Here is a 7,205-nt window from a genome sequence, read left to right as displayed (position 1 = left end):
CTCTATTCCGAGTCCTCCACCCAGGCTGCCATGGCCTGGCCAGTGAGGAGGCCCTCAGTAGGCCACAGGAGGCTGGGTCCCTGCCCCATTCTCTGAAGGGCTGTGCCATCCTGTCCAGGCAGCCCCTTGGGCTCAGTCCCCGGGTGACAGGTACGCCTCAAGGAAGGAAGGAAGTGGGGGCCGGGACGGGGCCCCAGAACTTCCCTGCACGGAAGCTTCTGACCACCTGGAGTGGTTGTTCTGAGGACAGACACATCGTGTTTAGGGACAGAGCAGACCGAAGACCTGCTGCCTGCAGCCTTCAGGGGCTTAGGGAAGAGGTCAGATCACATCACCCATCAGCAAGTGGGCATAAGCCGGCCCTCAAGACAGACGAGACACCTGGCATGGCCCAGGACATTTGAATCTGCAGCCACAGAAGGACGAGACTGGATCGCACACATCTGATGACGCCTGCCAAGATTTTTCTGTTGCAGCTTCATTTTCTCCTAGGTCACAACCCAGCCCTTCCCCTGCCCGGGGAGGCGGTGAGGTTTCCGTCCAAAGCCCAGAATGGACCCTGTTCCCTCTCCACCAGCCCCTCCCTCCCCAGGCTTCAGTTTCCTCATCTGGAAAAGGGGTGGGTCTGACTGCCCCTCAGAGCTCTTCCAGCTGAATCTGAATTCTTCACTTCCAAATTTTCCTTTGCACTGTTTCCTCGGTTCCGCTGAAGCAGTCTAAGGCCTGGGACAGACGGAACTCAGGGGGGTTACCGTCACCTGGAATGTGTCCTGAGCCTGCAGTCCGGAGCAGGAGGCTTTGGGGACTGGAATCTAAACGTGAGCCACCACCAGCAGAGGTGGGCGGGAACTTCTGGCTGGGCCTGATGTGATGGTGAGGAGCTTGCCTGGTTCCAGCCCACCTCCAACCCATGGTGTGGCCTTGATGGGCCACTCACTCACTCACACTTCACTCTCCACCTAAAAAGTGAGAATCCATCCTTTCTCCTCAGGATTCTTGGGAGGACACACAAAAAATGGGAGGAACAGATGCGACAAGGGCTTCTTTAAAAGGCACAATATGAGTTTCAAATGCTATTTTTCTGTTTTGGTTAACTAATATTTAAAATCTCTTCCAGATGATGCCCACCAAACCAACAGCCAAGCCCTCCCTCTGAAAGATCACAGACCTGGCTGTGAGACAAAAGGCGAGGTCGAGACAGAGATAAATCAGCCCCTCTGACCGACAGGGAACCTCAGGCCCTCCCTGGGGCCTGTCCCCTGCAGGCCGGGGCCTGGCTGCCTGGAGGTGGAGCCGCAAGCTGGAGGGAGGAGACGGCCCGGGACCCACAGGCACGCTGCTCTTGGGGACACGGACGGATGGTGGGGACAGGGGCTCGCATTTCCCAGCTTCCCCTCCTCCACGGCAAACCTCTCCATGAAAGAGCAGAGACCCAGAAAGCTGTACGATGGGACTCATAATTGTCAATAACATTTGTGTCATTTTGATGCTCTAACTCTATTACGTTAATTGCTTTCCTCTCTACACTTTAAGGTGAACATTAATTGATTCCCAACTGTAATCACAATTATGGTGAGTTACCTGATTAATGGAAGATGTGATTAATAAGCAGGAAGGTGCAACTGTTTCTCCTTCCCAGGGAGGAGATGATATGTGTTATTATGGCTCCACCATAGGCTGCATTTCCCCAAGAACCAGAGCAAACGCTCGGCCATCTGTCACCAAGGCCCCTTGCTCCATCCAGGTGAGCAGACGCAGCCCCCTTCAGCCCAGCCTGTTCCTCCTTGCACACCCACTGCTCGTGCTTCCTTGGGGAGCTCTCCTACTCTAGACCCCTAGTGTTTCGGGGATCAGAGTTGCCAGCATGTCAGCTCCGAATTCTGAATCATGAATTATGATGCAGGTAAGATGGGCAAGGGGATGGGTGTGTGCCCCAGGGCCAGACAGAAAAGACCCTGAAGCTGGCAGAGGAGGAGAGCCGTTGGTCATTGCACCCTGACTCCAATGCCGGCGTCAGACCTGGCACACAGCATTTGGGAACCAGGCAAATGAGCCAGTGAAGTTTCTCTTCCCCTCCATGGTCTTTTGCTGTCCCAGCCCCTTGGCTGCCAGCTGCCCCATGGTAATCCTGGGCTCCCCTCTGCCAGTCCACACTGCCCTGTCCTCCTGAAGAGGCGCCCCTAAACCCCTCTCCTTACACCCTCACTCATCTGTCCTGCGTCCTGCCTGTGGGGGCCGTGCTGAGAGACAGGGGCTCATCAGACGCACTGATGGGTCTGAGCACAAGTGCTGAGATGATTCATGCCCCCAGCAGTCCTGGAACAGGACCCCTTCACCTGGGTCAGACCCCTTCCCAGCTCATCCCGGGGCAGCATCCCTCCTGCCAAGCCCCTCACACACCAGTCACAGATGTCCCTAAAGTCACCTGTGGGTCCAGGGGCCTGACAAGTGCGGAAGTTTCCCTTAAGCGTTTGTTTACTTGGGGTGCCCAGGAGGGCCTCTCATGGAGACGTCCTGTGGGGAGCGTGCGTTCCTGGTCCACAGCGCTAGCAGCCACCAAGCGTGTCTGACATCCAGGCTCCTGTGCCTTCCCAGGGACAGGAACCTCCTTGGCCGGGTCACCTGTTGGGCGATGTTCCGCTCAGCTTAGACGTAAGATCTTTCCAACCTGGGAGCCCTGCTGGCCAGGCAGATGGCGCCTCCCTCCTCTGGGCTCGAGGCACACTGTCCACACCTGTTCAGAGGCCACACAGCAGCCTCCCAACCTGTCACCCAGACGCCTGCTGTCCCACTTCTGGATGACAAGCCTGGGCCCGCAGACGCCAGCGCAGCTCTTCCCTGCCGAGAACAGCCCGCAGCGGGGCCTGCCGTCCTGCCCTCAAGCCGCCTGCCCAGCCTGCTCCAGGGCCTGGGGCTGCACCTGCCTCCCTGGGGCCCTTGTCCTTCCATAAAGGCTAGGCCTTTGCCCACCGAGCGCCTGGGCTGAGTGGGCCCAGGGGTGCAGGCGAGCACCAGCGGCCTGTGCTCATTCTCTGGGTCCGACCCCGGGGCAGCCTCAGCTCCATTGCCGCTTTTCACGGTCAGTCCCGCTCGACATTTCACAGCTTTCTTGTAGACTTTGCCAAGAATCTCAGGGGAACACAGCAAGGTGCGCCTCCTCATATTGTCACTCACAGTCTCAGCCATCCACCCCTGGACCCCTTATGCTCTCCCCACAATCGGCTCCCACCTCGAGCACAACCAGACCCCCCCCTTCCTGGCCCTGCACCTGCAGAGCCCCGTCTCCAGGCCCATCTCCTCCTCGTCCTGGGATTCCCCCTCCCTACACCCATCTGTGGTTCAAGCCCACCCACCCCCACCCAGGCGCACAAACTCTCTCTCACAGCTCAGCAAGGAAGCTGGTTTCCCATTCCCTCCCCGTCCACCCCCAGACTAGAAATGTAAGTGTAAGCAACACCCCTCTGTCGTGATGTATGAATTGTTACTATTAAACGGCAGTGGGAGGATAGCTGAACAGGACCACAGCCTCTCCGACTCACCTGGCGTGGCCATCGTGCACAGGTGATACGGGGCGCGTCCGGCGCTCATCCAGAACCAGCACCGCTTGGCCGCCTTCCCACAGAAGCCACACCAGGTGCTCTTAGCCAGGAGCCTGCAGCCGCCCCCTCTGAGTCATCAGCTGGACCTGGCCCGCGTGCCTTGGGGGGGCCCCAGGGTTGCACATTTGAAGAATCTGTGGTTTTAGAACGGCTGGGTGTTCCTTCAGCCTCAGGGCCTCATGCCCTTGATTGGTCTGGTTTCAAAATAGCTCAGCCCTTCCAGGCATGGGATGCTGCAGGCTAGGTCCTGGTGCACAGGCAATACATGTGTGGGCAGGTGTGCATGTCAATGTTTAACCACCACAGAGGAACTGAGGTTCAGAGCTGTGGACAAGTGCCTGACAGATTAAATTGCAAGCTGGGGCCCTTCAGCAAGAGCCTTGCTCTGAAGCTGCCTGAGACAAGAGGGTGTTTTCCATCCAGTTCAGCCCAACAGGCTTTTATGCAGCATTTCCTAAGGGCGCAGCTGTGGTGGGCAGTCTGGTGAACAGCCCTGTGTTGCTGCAGTGACAGTGTGACCGCAGAGCACATCTGAGGTTTCTTCCTCGTGCACAAGACCTCTTTCTCACTCCTCTCAGGCTGTCCGGGCTGAGCTGGGCTGCGGGCCTGTGGGTCAGCTGGAGCCTGCTTTATGTGCTCTCATCACCTACTCCAGGAAGGTTCTTCTCACGGCCCGGGCAGAGGGGAAAAGCCTGGGCCCACCTCACAAGCCTCTGTTTTATCCTATCTACTAATATCCCACTGGCCAAGCCCCAAGTTAAGGGACAGGAAGGTGTTCTCCCCCTGTGAGGCCAAGCACCTGCCACGCCTGAAACCTACGGGGCAGGGAAACACCCCATCAGCAGTGAGGGGCAGCAAGAGGGGGTATTTCTGCCCATGACCCAAGCACATGTCCTCGCTACGATTCAGAGCAGTAGGTGGCCTCACCCGCACCCTAGACGGGAGCCCAGGCTCTACTGAGAGAGGGTGACCATGACCTTCATCATCGTCGGTGCACGTTTGGGGCAAGCGGGTTGATGAAGAAACAAGACTAGTGCTCAGAGATGGTGCTCGGTTCCTTCTCTGGGTCTCCAGAGGACCTCAGAGCCCTACTGAGGTCACTGCTCCAAGCTCAAGCAGTGAGGTACTGTTCAAAGCCTCACCCCCTCACTCAAAGCATTTCATCCTCTCCAATCCAGAGGGCATCCCCCAGTGAACTCAGTCAAGGCTTTGGGCTGAGGTTCCTAAACGTGTAAACAGAAGGCTGTCCGCAGGTCCATCATTCCATCAGGCGTCAGCAGGCAATCTATGGGGTCAGGGGCCGCTCTTCCAGCCTCCTGCAGAGAGGGAAAGGCAGTCCAGAAGCAAGAGCTCCTTATAACGTGAAGTGGTGACCCTATTCTCCATGGTTCCACCCCAAGTATCCAAGCCAAATTTACAATTTCCATTTGGAAAGTATGTAGATTTCAGTAAGAAATTTGGCAGTGATTCTTACAATACTCTTGTAGCCAAGCGAGAAATATGGACAATACCATAATACAGTTGGGCCAAATCTTCACTGATCAAGAAAATGTTGATCGAGGGCACCCTGAAGGCCTGCTTCTGGCGAGACACCTCTGCACTCTGTCCTTGCCTCCCCTGTCCTGACAGTTTTATCAATTACTTGAATGTTAAAAATGATCAGAAAGCATGCTAATCAGGTTTGTGGGTGACACACGCTGGGAGGGTCAACTAAGACAAAACAACCCACACTCAGAGAACAGGTGAGAAGTGACACAATCGCAAAACCCCGGACGTAGGTCTGAAAACGGTACAGACTGAAAGCCATCTGCCTCAGTAACAGTCTAAGTAGAAAACATGTGGGGGTCTCAGAGGGGCCTCAAGCTCAGTATGAATCAGAAGGGGTCCCACAACTGCCCAGAGAGCTGAGAAGATTTCAGAGGCCACACACACTCAGAGCAATTCCACTCCAGTTCAGAGAACGTCAGAGTCCCACTGGACATGAAGTTGATTCAGGCACCTCTGTCACCCCTGAAATGACCAGGGACAATTTGATTTTCTGGCCAGCTAGAAAGACAGCCTCCTCTTCTCTCATTTTTGTCTGATTTTTCCTTCCTGGAGCTCTACCTTTCAGCCCAGAGGGCGTCACTTCTGATTTAGCGAATGAGCATTTCATGCACTCAGCAGGTATTTATTTGGCACCTACTACGTGTGAGCACCACCCATACCAACCCCTTCTAAGGCCGGGGTCAGGGTGAGGACCGCGAGGACACCAGGAGCCCACGGGAACAGGTCGGGGGGACACACACACATGTGACAACAGCAAGTGGGGAGCGCCAAAGCGATGCTGTCTGCACAGGGCAGTGCTGATGCTGATTCTCCCAGGCAGGAAGTCTATTCTTGGGCCACAGAGGGCAGCCCGTTGTTTAGGGGGGATCAGCATCAAGGTCATTTCATCCCCAGGGCCAAGGACAGGTATTTAACAAGCAGCTGATGAATGGAGGGATGGGAAGGAGACTGCTGGCAGATCAGAGCAGGTGCTACCGCTGCCAGTCCCGCAGGGAGACCACGAGCACGCGGAGTCGACTCACCGGACCTCAGTTCCATCCTAAGTGAAGCAGGGATGATGACCCGTATCTCCCAGGTTTGTGTCTCAGACTTGATGGAAGAAGGCAGGTTGACAGACAGAAAGCGCTTGTAATGCCTGTAGGTACCTGGGACCAGGTGGGAACAAACCTTAGTATCCACATCCCTCTGACTCATGTGCCCCCAGATCAGACCTGGGATACCCTGAGGATCGTATTTCAGAAGGACACTTACACAGATTGGAGTCTGTTCAGAGAAGAGACCACAATGAAGAGGTTCAGGAAGCAGGAAGGCTGAGGGTGAAGGATGTGAAGACAAGACGAGCTTTCCTGGGCGAAAGGAAGCAGCCTTATCCCACAGGACCCCACAGGCAGCACTGAAGGGTCGGGACTGGGGGCGACCGGCTGCAGCCGGGTGTGGGAGAGCGTCGGGAGGCCAGAGGGCCGCAGCCGCCAGGACACGGCGAGGAGCGCCTCACTGCCGGGGCTCTCGGGGCAGCCTGGAGGGCGTGAGCCGTCGCACGCTCACCCCACGGCGTGCTCACTGAGCACCCGCTGTGGGCGCTCCTCTTGGTCTGGAGAACTTGGGGTGAAAAAGGAGAACCAGCCCCTCAACCTGAGGCGCCCGGCGAAAGCCAGTGACTGTACGCCGCACAGGAAGCTGCCGGGGCTCCGAGGCTTCGGGGGAGGGATTTTGCATTTGGGTGGGAGGTGGGATGGGATGACCTCTGAGGTCTTCTTGGCCCCTATTAGTCTATGATTCTGAGTAAGCAAGAATCCCTGAATGCAAAGAATGTGCTTGTATAATCCACAGACTTATCTCAGAATTAAACCTTGGAGCCCCAGGCCCCTAATGATCAAACGGCAAGACTCCACAAAAGCAGTAATAATGCTGTGTATCAGTGACACACCCTCCCCCTGACCTGCTGGAGGAACTTTTACGTCTCTTATAACATCGGAACCCTACACCTAACCTGCACAGAAGCCCACCTCTAACAGACGAGGAAGTGCAGGAACAGAAGCATCCCAGACCCGCCTGACG

General features: G+C 56.3%; 1 long non-coding RNA gene across 1 annotated transcript; it reads right to left on the bottom strand.

Moving 5' to 3' along the window:
* Positions 1–460: 460 nt before the first annotated feature.
* LOC118929579 (uncharacterized) lies at positions 461–6,666 on the bottom strand. The gene is made up of 3 exons (XR_008993372.1): positions 6,399–6,666; positions 3,540–6,292; positions 461–2,622 (listed from the first exon to the last, which is right to left on the bottom strand). It is a non-coding gene; the product is annotated as an uncharacterized LOC118929579 (long non-coding RNA).
* Between the last annotated feature and the right edge of the window lie 539 nt (positions 6,667–7,205).

Source organism: Manis pentadactyla, chromosome 13 (genome assembly GCF_030020395.1).
Source record: "Manis pentadactyla isolate mManPen7 chromosome 13, mManPen7.hap1, whole genome shotgun sequence".
NCBI classification, from domain to species: domain Eukaryota; kingdom Metazoa; phylum Chordata; class Mammalia; order Pholidota; family Manidae; genus Manis; species Manis pentadactyla.
The sequence above is the reverse complement of the archived record's forward strand: the minus strand, read 5'-3'. Positions and strand labels throughout refer to the sequence as shown.